This window comes from Pseudophryne corroboree, chromosome 4, assembly GCF_028390025.1.
Source record: "Pseudophryne corroboree isolate aPseCor3 chromosome 4, aPseCor3.hap2, whole genome shotgun sequence".
Classification (NCBI taxonomy): Eukaryota; Metazoa; Chordata; class Amphibia; order Anura; family Myobatrachidae; genus Pseudophryne; species Pseudophryne corroboree.
The window spans coordinates 352,797,379-352,813,029 of record NC_086447.1 but is presented as its reverse complement, the minus strand read 5'-3'; the positions used below and the strand labels follow the sequence as shown (position 1 = coordinate 352,813,029).

General features: G+C 46.1%; 2 pseudogenes; one reads left to right on the top strand and one right to left on the bottom strand.

Annotated features, from left to right (window-relative positions):
- Window positions 1–10,447: 10,447 nt before the first annotated feature.
- LOC134912390 (5S ribosomal RNA) lies at window positions 10,448–10,565 on the bottom strand (annotated as a pseudogene).
- A 2,149-nt stretch (window positions 10,566–12,714) lies between these two features.
- Window positions 12,715–12,832, top strand: LOC134912231 (5S ribosomal RNA; annotated as a pseudogene).
- Window positions 12,833–15,651: the final 2,819 nt, after the last annotated feature.

The window sequence follows — 15,651 nt, the reverse complement described above, 5'->3', positions numbered from 1 at the left end:
AATGCCAATGCGCTGAGGCCAGAGACCGACCCTAGGGGGAATGAATGGAATAGGTCCAACTCCAAAAGATTGGTGCCCTTGCTATGTGGGACAGTGCCCTATCATTAAAGTGCAGATTGATGGGGATGAAGTACCAAATACTCTTGACACTGGGGGGCAGATTTATTTAGCCTGGTGAAGTGATAAAGTGGAAGGTGATAAAGCCCCAGCCAATGAGCTCTTAACTGTCATTTTTCAAACCCAGGTTTAATAAATCTGCCCCTGGATCTCAAGTAATGACAATTCAGTTGAATTTCAGCAATCTTGGAGAAAGAAGGGAATAAAACCACCACAACCTGCTTGGGTATGGCTACTAGCCAGCAATGGACTTAGTACCCCCTGCCAAGATTATTGTGAAGTGAATTTTAAAATAGGTCAAGCCACTTTACTCCAACTAGGTTGCATTATCACAAATATAGATTACTAGACTGTGCCTCCAATCATCAGAGGTGTGAATGTTTTGCAAAATTTCCTCACAGCTCACAGAACTACCCAACATGCCACCTGTTGTTCAGTGAGCCATGCAAAAAACTTTCAGTGTCCAAGGCCAGTAACAGTTTGTTAATCCAGCAGGTGAGGTTGAAAAAGTAAAGAATACGGACCGTAGACTTATTCTGCTACAACCAAATACACAGACAACAGTCTGGGGATATGGACCATGGTGTATGACCTGTGTCATAAAACTGTCTTCCACTTTCTCACCTTTGTAGCAGAGTTCGGCTGTTCCTCACCCAGTTTTAAACCTCCATCACAACTGGTTCTGCTTCTGTTTCAGTTAATGAATGTGTTTCAACCTACATATGAAAATGATGATCATTATCACCTGTTTGGAATCACTGGTTAATCATATACCTGACTTTAATCTTACAAAATCTCTGATTTTGTGTAAGTGTACCTATAAGAACTGATGCTGTTTTGAAGGCAAATGGTGGTCACACCAACTACTGATTTTAGATTTCTCTTTTGTTCATTCACTTTGCATTTTGTTACTTGATAAGAATAAACTAATAAAACCTTTAATTTTGAAAGCATTCTTATTTTGCAGCATTTTTTCCATAACTGCCTAAAACTTTCGCACAGTAATATATATATATATATATATATATATATGCATAGGCACTCACTGCAGCGGATATATGGACTTCTGTGGATCTGTAAGAATAAAAAGAATCTCCTTTTTTTCACCAAGACGTGAGTGCTGTTTTTTTTCTTTTTCTGTGTGCTGGAAAAAGTGAGTGCCTATATTTAACCAGGGACGTGCAGTCAGGGGAAGCAGGGGAGGCAGTGCCTCCCCTCTCATTAATGATTAAAATAATACAAAGAAGATACTTATGACACATATTCTGTGTCATAAGTATATACTTTAGCCTTTGTATTATTTTATTCAATTTTTCCTACCAAAAACTGTTTTAAATGTGCCTTGGAGGCACCGGTCTTGGTGCCTCCCGTTGTCAGTGATGAAGGGATGGAAGCGGTGGGCAGGGCGAAGCATAGAGCAGTAAGAGGCCATTAAAAAAAACCTTATAAGCGGCACCACTAGAGGTGCCGCTTTGACGGGGGTGTGCTCACAGCAGCAGCGTAGCGAGGGTCCTGGACGCTATGACAGGTACAGAAGAGGGGAGGAGCCGCCGCCGCCGCCAAAAAGATCAGTAGACCCAGTCCAGGCTGCTTCCAGGGCCAGCATCCCCTGCACATTAAATGCCCCACAGGGACATGTCTGCTGTACCGGAAAGCTGCGCACCTCACCAAAGCCAAAGGAGCCCCAGCGCGCAACCTCCCAGCTCCAGTAGCCGGTAATAAGGAGCCCCAGCGCGCGACCTCCCCGCTACAGCAGCCGGTAATAAGGAGCCCCAGCGCGCGACCTCCCCGCTACAGCAGCCGGTAATAAGGAGCCCCAGTGCGCGACCTCCCTGCTCCAGCAGCCGGTAATAAGGAGCCCCAGCGCGCGACCTCCCTCCTCCAGCAGCCGTAATAAGGAGCCCCAGCGCGCGACCTCCCCGCTCCAGCAGCCAGTAATAAGGAGCCCCAGCGCGCGACCTCCCTCCTCCAGCAGCCATAATAAGGAGCCCCAGCGCGCGACCTCCCAGCTCCAGCAGCCGGTAATAAAGAGCCCCAGGGCGCGACCTCCCCGCTCCAGCAGCCGGTAATAAGGAGCCCCAGCGCGCGACCTCCCTCCTCCAGCAGCCGGTAATAAGGAGCCCCAGCGCGCGACCTCCTCGCTCCAGCAGCCGGTAATAAGGAGCCCCAGCGCGCGACCTCCCCGCTCCAGCAGCCGGTAATAAGGAGCCCCAGCGCGCAACCTTCCCGCTCCAGCAGCCGGTAATAAAGAGCCCCAGCGCGCGACCTCCCTCCTCCAGCAGCCATAATAAGGAGCCCCAGCGCGCGATCTCCCCGCTCCAGCAGCCGGTAATAAGGAGCCCTTATTACCAGCTGCTAGAGGAGGGAGGTCACGCGCCGGGGCTCCTGTGGCCTTGGTGAGGTGTGCAGCTTTCCGGTTCAGCAGACATGCCCCTGTATGTCCCCGTGGCAGGCAGGACTGTTTCTTTTGTGGGACTTTTTCAAGGGGAGCAGAATTCGGCCTCCTTGGGCACACAGTTCCCAGCAGTGTCCACTCGGCACTGCGCCCGGCCCACACTACGCACATTACTGGCTCGGCCGGCGCCATGTGGCTGCATAGCTTGAATAGCTCTGTGTTCTGCGTAGACACCCCCTGCCGCCGGTCTCACCATTAGCCACTGGAGGCCTGTACCTGGTTCCGCAGGCCTCCCTCTCCCCCTGCAGCTCACCTGAGGTGGATTGGAGCTCAGAGCGGTGAGTGCCCGAGGAGCCCCGAACCCCCCTACCCGTGTGTGTGACACCTTGTATCCCCCTATCCGTGTGTGTGTGTAACCCTGTACCCCGCTACCTTGGTGTGTAACCCTGTATCCCCCTGCCCGTGTGTGTGTGACACCCTGTATCCCCCTACCCGTGTGTGTGTGTAAACCTGTACCCCCCTACTTGTGTGTGTATGACCCCCTGTTCCCCCCTACCCCTGTGTGTGACACTCTGTACTCCTTTACCCGTGTGTGTGTGTGTGTGTGTGTGTGTGTGTTTGTGACACTCTTTACCCCCCTACCCCTGTGTTTGTGACACACTGTATCCCCCTATGCACGCACGCGCGCGCGCGTGTGTGTGTGACTCACTGTATCCCCCTACCCATGTGTGTGTGTGACACCCTGTAACCTACCACTGTGTGTGTGATACCCAGTATCTCCCTACCTCTGTGTGACACCCTGTACCCCTCTACCCCTGTGTGTGCGTGACACCCTGTCCCTCCCCCCTATCCCTGTGTGTGTGTTTGTGATACCCTGTATATCCCTACCTCTCTGGGTGTGACACCCAGCACCCTTCTACCCTTGTGTATATGTGCATTACACCTTGTGCCCCCCTCCACAATGTATGGCAACCTGTATCTCCTACCCCTGTTTGTATGACACCCTGTACACACCTACCCCCTATGTATGACAGACTGTACACCCTTTACCCTGTGTATGTCCCCTTGTAGCTCCCTGCTGCTGACCTGGTGGATGTTCGTTGGAATTCATAGGACCCTTTAGCTTCGGGGAGCCACATGCAGCTAACCTGGCCATGGATCTGCGCAGCAGGTGCACATTCCATTGGCACCATCCCGGATACTAATATGAGAGATAGATACTGCTTCCATACACTCAGCCGCTCCGATCATGGTAACCCCACAGCTAATATTTTTTTTAATATATTTATATTAAGTATACTCAGATTTTTATTGATTAATCTGTGATTTATTAATAAATGTAATATATTTTTTATGACTCTTTTCTTTCTCCTCCTGCCTCTCTTCCTCTCTCTCTATTCCTCATCTCCTCCTCTCTTTGTTTCTTTTATTATTCTCCTCCTCCCTCCCTCCTTTCTTCTTCCCTCTTTCTTCTTCTACTCCTCCCTCCCTCCTCCTCATTCCTCTTCTTCCTCTTCCCCCTCCTCCTCCTCTTGGCCGCCGCTGCTGCTTGCGCTTCCCACTTCTGTGTGGTCAAATTAGACCACAACTCCAGGGAGCCGTGGACAGAATATGATAGGCAGGCTGCAGGCATTGCCGGCATTGGACTGAGATGCGAATTAGCAGCAGGGGGCCGGGGTGGTTGATGGTGGAGCTTTTGTAGGACATTGGTGGGGGCGGCGGCCATTAGCGGCGGTGGTAGTGGGCATTGGCTTGGGGGTGGTAGCAGACATTGGCTCGGTGGTGGTAGGGGTCATCGGCGGGACTCAGTGGACAATATTACTGCAGTGCCTCACCAGCCACTGACCTCACCGCACGCCACTGTAATTAACATCTTCTGGACCCTGCACCACCAACCTAATTTTCATTACAGTGAGCTGTCTTGTTTTCTCTCTCTCTCTCTCTCTCTCTCTCTCTCTCTCTCTCTCTCTCTCTCTCTTTATACAATGAATGAAAAGTGAAGCTTGCTTCTCTTGTGGATTGTCAGACAAGTATTATCCCTTCTTTAAAGGAGAACCACCCCAAACTCAGTTGAAATCACATGCATACCTCAGAGAACCTGCAAAACCCTTTCAGTGACGGGCTGTCATACAAGCTGTTACTGATGTGTAAAAGTGAGTTAAAGCAAGGTGGTGTCAAGAGAGAATATAAACTCACAACTTGGCAGCTTTGTGGAGCAGAACTGAATCAGTATAAAGTAAAAGAAAGGAACGAGTACTAATTAGTGTGGAGACTGTTACAAACGCTTTGAAACAATAAAGTCATATTTCCTGTCCTAAACACTTCTTGACTCACTGGGATTATCGTACTGTTATAATATCCAGTCTTTGTAACCATACAGTTCCAACTTACCTGTGAAGAACTTGCTTACATTAGGAAAAAGTGGACCTGGAGTGAGTGTTCTTTTATTGTACAAAAAGTATTAAAATGTGGCTGCAAACGGGTCCTGTCTGGCAATGTCCAAACTCTAAGTATGTCAAGTCACTCACTTCTAAAAGAAAACAATTGTTCTATATAGTGATGAGCGGGTTCGGTTCCTCGGAATCCGAACCCCCCTGAACTTCACCCATTTTACACGGTTCCGAGGCAGACTCGGATCCTCCCGCCTTGCTCGGTTAACCCGAGCGCGCCCGAACGTCATCATCCCGCTGTCGGATTCTCGCGAGATTCGTATTCTATATAAGGAGCTGCGCGTCGCTGCCATTTTCACTCGTGCATTGGAGATGATAGGGAGAGGACGTGTAGCGTTCTCTCAGTTTCTGTGTTCGGTGTGCTGCAAATATCTGTGCTCAGTGTGCTGCAAATATCTGTGCTCAGTGTGCTTGCAAATATCTGTGCTCAGTGTGCTGAAAATATCTATGTTCTCTGCCTGAAAAATGCTCCATATCTGTGCTGCATTGTAGTATAGGAGGACAGTGCAGAATTTTGCTGAACAGTGACCACCAGTATTATATAGCAGTATGGTACAGTAGTCCACTGCTCTACCTACCTCTGTGTCGTCAAGTATACTATCCATGCATACCTGTGGTGCATTTTAGTTGTGCGCAGTATATATAGTAGGAGGACAGTGCAGAATTTTGCTGACCACCAATATATAATATATAGCAGTATGGTACAGTAGGCCACTGGTCTACCTACCTCTGTGTCATCAAGTACACTATCCATCCATACCTGTGGTGCATTTTAGTTGCGCGCAGTATTATATAGTAGGAGGACAGTGCAGAATTTTACTGACCACCAGTATATAATATATAGCAGTACGGTACAGAAGTCCACTGTTCTACCTACCTCTGTGTCGTCAAGTATACTATCCATCCATACCTGTGGTGCATTTTAGTTGTGCGCAGTATTATATAGTAGGAGGACAGTGCAGAATTTTGCTGACCACCAGTATATAATATATAGCAGTACGGTACAGTAGTCCACTGCTCTACCTACCTCTGTGTCATCAAGTATACTATCCATGCATACCTGTGGTGCATTTTAGATGTGCGCAGTATTATATAGTAGGAGGACAGTGCAGAATTTTGCTGACTATCAGTATATAATATATAGCAATACGGTACAGTAGTCCACTGCTCTACCTACCTCTGTGTCGTCAAGTATACTATCCATCCGTACCTGTGGTGCATTTTACTTGTGCGCAGTATTATATAGTAGGAGGACAGTGCAGAATTTTGCTGACCACCAGCATATAATATATAGCAGTACGGTACAGTAGTCCACTGCTCTACATACCTCTGTGTCGTCAAGTATACTATCCATCCATACCTGTGGTGCATTTTAGTTGTGCGCAGTATTATATAGTAGGAGGACAGTGCAGAATGTTGCTGACCACCAGTATATAATATATAGCAGTACGGTACAGTAGGCCACTGCTCTACCTACCTCTGTGTCATCAAGTATACTATCCATCCATACCTGTGGTGCATTTTAGTTGTGCGCAGTATTATATAGTAGGAGGACAGTGCAGAACTTTGCTGACCACCAGTATATATATAGCAGTGCAGTACAGTAGTCCATTGTTCTACCTCTGTGTCGTCAAGTATACTACAAAAGTTCAGTAAAATGACCCAAAAATCAAAATTAAAAGCATCTGATGAGAAGCGTACACTTGCCAATATGCCATTTACGACATGGAGTGGCAAGGAACGGCTGAGGCCCTGGCCTATGTTCATGGCTAGTGATTTAGATTCACATGAGGATGGAAGCACTCATCCTCTCGCTAGAAAACTGCAGTGCCACTCCTAGATGGGCCAGGTGTTTGTGTCGGCCACTTGGGTCGCTTAGCTTAGCCATCCAGCGACCTTGGAGCACTTCTTTTTTTCTTTGCATCATGTGCTGTTTGGGGACTATTTTTTTAAATCGGCCATCCTGTCTGACACTGCAGTGCCACTCCTAGATGGGCCAGTTGTTTGTGTCGGCCACTTGGGTCGCTTAGCTTAGCCATCCAGCGACCTTGGTGCACCTCTTTTTTTCTTTGCATCATGTGCTGTTTGGGGGCTATTTTTTAAATCGGCCATCCTGTCTGACACTGCAGTGCCACTCCTAGATGGGCCAGGTGTTTGTGACGGCCACTTGGGTCGCTTAGCTTAGCCATCCAGCGACCTTGGTGCACCTCTTTTTTTCTTTGCATCATGTGCTGTTTGGGGACTATTTTTTAAATCGGCCATCCTGTCTGACACTGCAGTGCCACTCCTAGATGGGCCAGGTGTTTGTGTCGGCCACTTGGGTCGCTTAGCTTAGCCATCCAGCGACCCTGGTGCACCTCTTTTTTTCTTTGCATCATGTGCTGTTTGGGGACTATTTTTTAAATCGGCCATCCTGTCTGACACTGCAGTGCCACTCCTAGATGGGCCAGGTGTTTGTGTCGGCCACTTGGGTCGCTTAGCTTAGCCATCCAGCGACTTTGGTGCACCTCTTTTTTTCTTTGCATCATGTGCTGTTTGGGGACAATTTTTTAAATCGGCCATCCTGTCTGACACTGCAGTGCCACTCCTAGATGGGCCAGGTGTTTGTGTCAGCCACTTGGGTCGCTTAGCTTAGCCATACAGCAGCCTTGGTGCACCTCTTGTTTTCTTTGCATCATGTGCTGTTTGGGGACTATTTTTTAAATTGGCCATCCTGTCTGACACTGCAGTGCCACTCCTAGATGGGCCAGGTGTTTGTGTCAGCCACTTGGGTCGCTTTGCTTAGCCATCCAGCGACCTTGGTGCACCTCTTTTTTCTTTGCATCATGTGCTGTTTGGGGACTATTTTTTAAATTGGCCATCCTGTCTGACACTGCAGTGCCACTCCTAGATGGGCCAGGTGTTTGTGTCGGCCACTTGGGTCGCTTAGCTTAGCCATCCAGCGACCTTGGTGCACCTCTTTTTTTCTTTGAATCATGTGCTGTTTGGGGACTATTTTTTAAATTGGCCATCCTGTCTGACACTGCTGTGCCACTCCTAGATGGGCCAGGTGTTTGTGTCGGCCACTTTTAGCCATCCAGCGACCTTGGTGCACCTCTTTTTTTCTTTGCATCATGTGCTGTTTGGGGACTATTTTTTAAATCGGCCATCCTGTCTGACACTGCAGTGCCACTCCTAGATGGGCCAGGTGTTTGTGTCGGCCACTTGGGTCGCTTAGCTTAGCCTAGCCATCCAGCGACCTTGGTGCACCTCTTTTTTTCTTTGCATCATGTGCTGTTTGGGGACTATTTTTTAAATCGGCCATCCTGTCTGACACTACAGTGCCACTCCTAGATGGGCCAGGTGTTTGTGTCGGCCACTTGGGTCGCTTAGCTTAGCCATCCAGCGACCTTGGTGCACCTCTTTTTTTCTTTGCATCATGTGCTGTTTGGGGACTATTTTTTATATCGGCCATCCTGTCTGACACTGCAGTGCCACTCCTAGATGGGCCAGGTGTTTGTGTCGGCCACTTGGGTCGCTTAGCTTAGCCATCCAGCGACCTTGGTGCACCTCTTTTTTTCTTTGCATCATGTGCTGTTTGGGGACTATTTTTTAAATCGGCCATCCTGTCTGACACTGCAGTGCCACTCCTAGATGGGCCAGGTGTTTGTGTTGGCCACTTGGGTCACTTAGCTTAGCCATCCAGCGACCTTGGTGCACCTCTTTTTTTCTTTGCATCATGTGTTGTTTGTTGACTATTTTTTAAATCGGCCATCCTGTTGACACTGCAGTGCCACTCCTAGATGGGCCAGGTGTTTGTGTCAGCCACTTGGGTCGCTTAGCTTAGCCATCCAGCGACCTTGGTGCACCTCTTTTTTGGGCCGCTTAGCTTAGTCATCCAGCGACATTGGTGCAAATTTTAGGACTAAAAATAATATTGTGAGGTGTGAGGTGTTCAGAATAGACTGGAAATGAGTGGAAATTATGGTTATTGAGGTTAATAATACTATGGGATCAAAATGACCCCCAAATTCTATGATTTAAGCTGTTTCTGAGGGTTTTTTGTAAAAAAAAAAATGAATCCAAAACACAGCCGAATCCGACAAAAAATTTTCAGGGAGGTTTTGCCAAAACGCGTCCGAATCCAAAACCAAAACACAAAACCCGAAAAATTTCCGGTGCACATCACTAGTTCTATATTGATGTAAATTGTGATAGTGCCTCAGGAACATTGCTATGCATTATTGAAAGTCTTTTCATGTTTTCTTCAAATTGAACTGTTTTCATGAATAAAGAAATCTATTGGTAAAGTATAACTCTCTGTGTCTTGAAGAAAACATTCCTTCACATCTCTGTCAGAAGAAAGGAATCTGTCAAGTAGGTAACTAACATTGAATACCTTAGCGAGTGTGACAGTAGCAGCAGAGGCGTCACTAGGGTTGGTGTCACCCGGTATGGTAACTCATGGTGTCAGCCCCATGGACCTCCATCCGTATCACACCACACGGAACCCCTAGTAATGTTTTTGTACTCATTTTTGGACTGGGGGTCTGGGGCAGTGGCGCAATGTGTATAGGGGGTTTTACCTGTTGCAATTTGTATAATGTGCTGTACCTGGTGCAATGTGTATAACGTGCTCTACCTGGCGCAATGCGTATAATGTGCTCTTGCTGGTGCAATGTCTATAATGTGCTGTACCTGGTGCAATGTGTATAACGTGCTCTACCCGATGCAGTGTGTATAACGTGATCTACCTGGTACACAGGAAAAAGGATATGATAGAGTCTGCACAAGATCACTCAATATGGGTAATAGATGTTATAAAGTGATGTTGTTAGAGCAAAGGCTCTAATATATGAACCAACATCTGGCCAATATATAAACAAAAAATTACTATTAGGCGCAAGGTTGGTGGTGCTCCCAGAGATAGTTCAGTAAACTGATACACAACAAGAGGGGGATGGTTCCCGTATAGTACCGGAGCCAAAAGAAAAAAGAAAGACTATATATCTTTTCTGGGGCACACTTGTAAATGAAATGAAATGATGAGTTGCATTAAAATATAACTTTTATTGTCAACCTTCATAAAATATTGACTATAGGCAAAGGGAGGGAGGGGGAAGTGAGGAAAGGCACTGATATATAACAAATATTGATTAAAAGACTATAGTCTAAATAAATCAAAAAAATTGGTTGTTATCTAAATAAATCACTAAGAAAATAACAAAAACAAATTGGCATAATGGTTCTGTGAGCAAAATTATATGGGTGTCTCCAAATGATTAATATGTTAGAAACCATATAAGTAAGTATGAGCTTTTCTCCCTGTAATTATGATAATTGAATGGGTGGTGAAAGTATCACTGGGAGAAAAATATCAATAAATAAAATATAATATAAACAAATGGTGGATTGTGCCTGACTCTACACCGATTTCTGAATGTATCTTGAAGGGAAAAAAAGGGGAGAAGGTTTCTTGGTCCTGTGTCCTGTGTTAGGATAAAAATACCTGCAGTACCCGGTATTCCCTGGTGGTCTCCCAACCAGGTACTGACCTGGCCCACAGTGCTTGGCTTCCAAGATCAGACGAGGTTGGGCATACTCAGTATGGTCTGACCGCAGGTAGATATATCCCACACCTGATGACACCAGGAACTTTGTGTACTCGATTCTGTGAGAGTTTCACAGGGTTTTCTTGTAGAGGCCCATAGTCTTGATGATGATGTGATGAGCACTCTTGAATCTTGGAAAAGCAATATGTGGTATCAAATGTACTCCAATATGCTCCCACACCTGAAGGAAAACGTGAAGTCCGCCAGATCAAATAAAGGTTTCGAGGATGAAATATTTCTGTGCCACCTTTTTTGTGAGGGGAGTCTTAAATCTCAATGATGATGGCTGCAAGTCCTGTTTTATGCAAAAACTGTCACGGATTCTGATGTCAAAAATAGATGATATATGTCCCAAAATAATTTGATGGGGTCCCCCAGGTTGGTGGAAGTACTGAGGCTTTCAAAGGTGTGGCCCTGCTATATATGAAATGAGCAGAGACTGAGAGGTGATAGAAAGAGAGTAGGAGAAAAAAATGAAAGAACAAAGGGGATCAGATACAGTAACCCACCACTTCTGCTGTTTTATCATCTGCCTCGGCATCGAATGAGAAAATGAGAGGGTGGTGTGGAACAACACTGAAGCCGAAGAAAGTTAGAGGAACACTTCTGCTGTTCTGTTTTATAACTAAAATGGTGCCCTGTTGCCAGATTGCATTGCAGAGTCGCCAAGATTGTTTAACAAAATGAGAGGGTGTTCCAGAAATGGGTTAGCCTTATAAAATATATAGTATTTACTTCAAATGGATATAATTAATTAATGCTGAATAAGTATGTTGGCAAAATACTATAATATTACAATCAGGTAAATCATGGGTGCAACCCATTTCAGATGCATGATGTGTCCCAAATAAGTCCCCTATGTGTGAAAAAAGGATACATGAGAAATATATGATGACCGGACCCTCCTGCTGCTAGGAAGTTCTTATTTCCCTGGCTTGTTAACCTAATTGTCAGAGCAAGCCGTGAATGCTTGTAATGGATGCTAATATATTCAGATTATCTTAATGCTCTGCAGCAAACAAATAACACATTGTCCGTGATACTTGTAAATGAAGTCAGTTTCAAAAACCAAGTCCGGGGACCTACTGTTCCGTAGGAGAGTAAATTACCCTCATTGGTAGCTGATCGCGGCTTCAAGGAGTCCGTGGGGAAGAGGTGAGCCAGGCGTGGAGTTCTTTCATTTTTTTCTCCTACTCTCTTTCTATCACCTCTCAGTCTCTGCTCATTTCATATATAGCAGGGCCACACCTTTGAAAGCCTCACTACTTCCACCAACCTGGGGGACCCCATCAAATTATTTTGGGACATATATCATCTATTTTTGACATCAGAATCCGTGACAGTTTTTGCATAAAACAGGACTTGCAGCCATCATCATTGAGATTTAAGACTCCCCTCACAAAAAAGGTGGCACCGAAATATTTCATCCTCGAAACCTTTATTTGATCTGGCGGACTTCACGTTTTCCTTCAGGTGTGGGAGCATATTGGAGTACATTTGATAACACATATTGCTTTTCCAAGATTCAAGAGTGCTCATCACATCATCATCAAGACTATGGCCCTCATTCCGAGTTGTTCGCTCGGTATTTTTCATCGCATCGCAGTGAGAATTCTCTTAGTGCGCATGCGTAATGTTCGCACTGCGCATGCGCCAAGTAACTTTACTATGAAGAAAGTAATTTTACTCACGGCTTTTTCATCGCTCCGGCGATCGCATTGTGATTGACAGGAAATGGGTGTTACTGGGCGGATGTATGGCGTTTTATGGGCGTGTGGCTGAAAACGCTACCGTTTCCGGAAAAAACGCAGGCGTGTCTGGAGAAACGGTGGGAGTGCTTGGCCGAACGCTGGGTGTGTTTCTGACGTCAGCCGGGACCGAAAAGCACTGAACTGATCGCACAGGCAGAGTAAGTCTGGAGTTACTCAGAAACTGCTAACTCGTTTTTGATCGCAAAAATGCGCATACATCGGTCGCACATTTAAGAAGTTTAGATTCACTCCCAGTAGGCGGCGGCTTAGCGTGTGTAACTCTGCTGAAATCGCCTTGCGAGCGAACAACTCGGAATGAGGGCCTATAGGCGTCTACAAGAAAACCCTGTGAAACTCTCACAGAATCGAGTACACAAAGTTCCTGGTGTCATCAGGTGTGGGATATATCTACCTGCGGTCAGACCATACTGAGTATGCCCAACCTCGTCTGATCTTGGAAGCCAAGCACTGTGGGCCAGGTCAGTACCTGGTTGGGAGACCACCAGGGAATACCAGGTACTGCAGGTATTTTTATCCTAACACAGGACACAGGACCAAGAAACCTTCTCCCCTTTTTTTCCCTTCAAGATACATTCAGAAATCGGTGTAGAGCCAGGCACAATCCACCATTTGTTTATATTATATTTTATTTATTGATATTTTTCTCCCAGTGATACTTTCACCACCCATTCAATTATCATAATTACAGGGAGAAAAGCTCATACTTACATATATGGTTTCTACCATATTAATCATTTGGAGACACCCATATAATTTTGCTCACAGAACCATTATGCCAATTTGTTTTTGTTATTTTCTTAGTGATTTATTTAGACAACAACCAATTTTTTTGATTTATTTAGACTATAGTCTTTTAATCAATATTTGTTATATATCAGTGCCTTTCCTCACTTCCCCCTCCCTCCCTTTGCCTATAGTCAATATTTTATGAAGGTTGACAATAAAAGTTATATTTTAATGCAACTCATCATTTCATTTCATTTACAAGTGTGCCCCAGAAAAGATATATAGTCTTTCTTTTTTCTTTTGGCTCCGGTACTATACGGGAACCATCCCCCTCTTGTTGTGATCTACCTGGTGCAATGTGTAAAAAAATGTGTAATTATTATATATATATATATATATATATATATATACACACACATATATATATATATTAGAGATGAGCGCCTGAAATTTTTCGGGTTTTGTGTTTTGGTTTTGGGTTCGGTTCCGCGGCCGTGTTTTGGGTTCGAACGCGTTTTGGCAAAACCTCACCGAATTTTTTTTGTCGGATTCGGGTGTGTTTTGGATTCGGGTGTTTTTTTCAAAAAACACTAAAAAACAGCTTAAATCATAGAATTTGGGGGTCATTTTGATCCCAAAGTATTATTAACCTCAAAAACCATAATTTACACTCATTTTCAGTCTATTCTGAATACCTCACACCTCACAATATTATTTTTAGTCCTAAAATTTGCACGAGGTCGCTGTGTGAGTAAGATAAGCGACCCTAGTGGCCGACACAAACACCGGGCACATCTAGGAGTGGCACTGCAGTGTCACGCAGGATGTCCCTTCCAAAAAACCCTCCCCAAACAGCACATGACGCAAAGAAAAAAAGAGGCGCAATGAGGTAGCTGTGTGAGTAAGATTAGCGACCCTAGTGGCCGACACAAACACCGGGCCCATCTAGGAGTGGCACTGCAGTGTCACGCAGGATGTCCCTTCCAAAAAACCCTCCCCAAACAGCACATGACGCAAAGAAAAAAAGAGGCGCAATGAGGTAGCTGTGTGAGTAAGATTAGCGACCCTAGTGGCCGACACAAACACCGGGCCCATCTAGGAGTGGCACTGCAGTGTCACGCAGGATGTCCCTTCCAAAAAAACCTCCCCAAACAGCACATGACGCAAAGAAAAAAAGAGGCGCAATGAGGTAGCTGTGTGAGTAAGATTAGCGACCCTAGTGGCCGACACAAACACCGGGCCCATCTAGGAGTGGCACTGCAGTGTCACGCAGGATGTCCCTTCCAAAAAACCCTCCCCAAACAGCACATGACGCAAAGAAAAAAAGAGGCGCAATGAGGTAGCTGACTGTGTGAGTAAGATTAGCGACCCTAGTGGCCGACACAAACACCGGGCCCATCTAGGAGTGGCACTGCAGTGTCACGCAGGATGTCCCTTCCAAAAAACCCTCCCCAATCAGCACATGATGCAAAGAAAAAGAAAAGAAAAAAGAGGTGCAAGATGGAATTGTCCTTGGGCCCTCCCACCCACCCTTATGTTGTATAAACAAAACAGGACATGCACACTTTAACCAACCCATCATTTCAGTGACAGGGTCTGCCACACGACTGTGACTGATATGACGGGTTGGTTTGGACCCCCCCCAAAAAAGAAGCAATTAATCTCTCCTTGCACAAACTGGCTCTACAGAGGCAAGATGTCCACCTCATCTTCACCCTCCGATATATCACCGTGTACATCCCCCTCCTCACAGATTATCAATTCGTCCCCACTGGAATCCACCATCTCAGCTCCCTGTGTACTTTGTGGAGGCAATTGCTGCTGGTCAATGTCTCCGCGGAGGAATTGATTATAATTCATTTTAATGAACATCATCTTCTCCACATTTTCTGGATGTAACCTCGTACGCCGATTGCTGACAAGGTGAGCGGCGGCACTAAACACTCTTTCGGAGTACACACTTGTGGGAGGGCAACTTAGGTAGAATAAAGCCAGTTTGTGCAAGGGCCTCCAAATTGCCTCTTTTTCCTGCCAGTATAAGTACGGACTGTGTGACGTGCCTACTTGGATGCGGTCACTCATATAATCCTCCACCATTCTATCAATGTTGAGAGAATCATATGCAGTGACAGTAGACGACATGTCCGTAATCGTTGTCAGGTCCTTCAGTCCGGACCAGATGTCAGCATCAGCAGTCGCTCCAGACTGCCCTGCATCACCGCCAGCGGGTGGGCTCGGAATTCTGAGCCTTTTCCTCGCACCCCCAGTTGCGGGAGAATGTGAAGGAGGAGATGTTGACAGGTCGCGTTCCGCTTGACTTGACAATTTTGTCACCAGCAGGTCTTTCAACCCCAGCAGACCTGTGTCTGCCGGAAAGAGAGATCCAAGGTAGGCTTTAAATCTAGGATCGAGCACGGTGGCCAAAATGTAGTGCTCTGATTTCAACAGATTGACCACCCGTGAATCCTTGTTAAGCGAATTAAGGGCTGCATCCACAAGTCCCACATGCCTAGCGGAATCGCTCCCTTTTAGCTCCTTCTTCAATGCCTCCAGCTTCTTCTGCAAAAGCCTGATGAGGGGAATGACCTGACTCAGGCTGG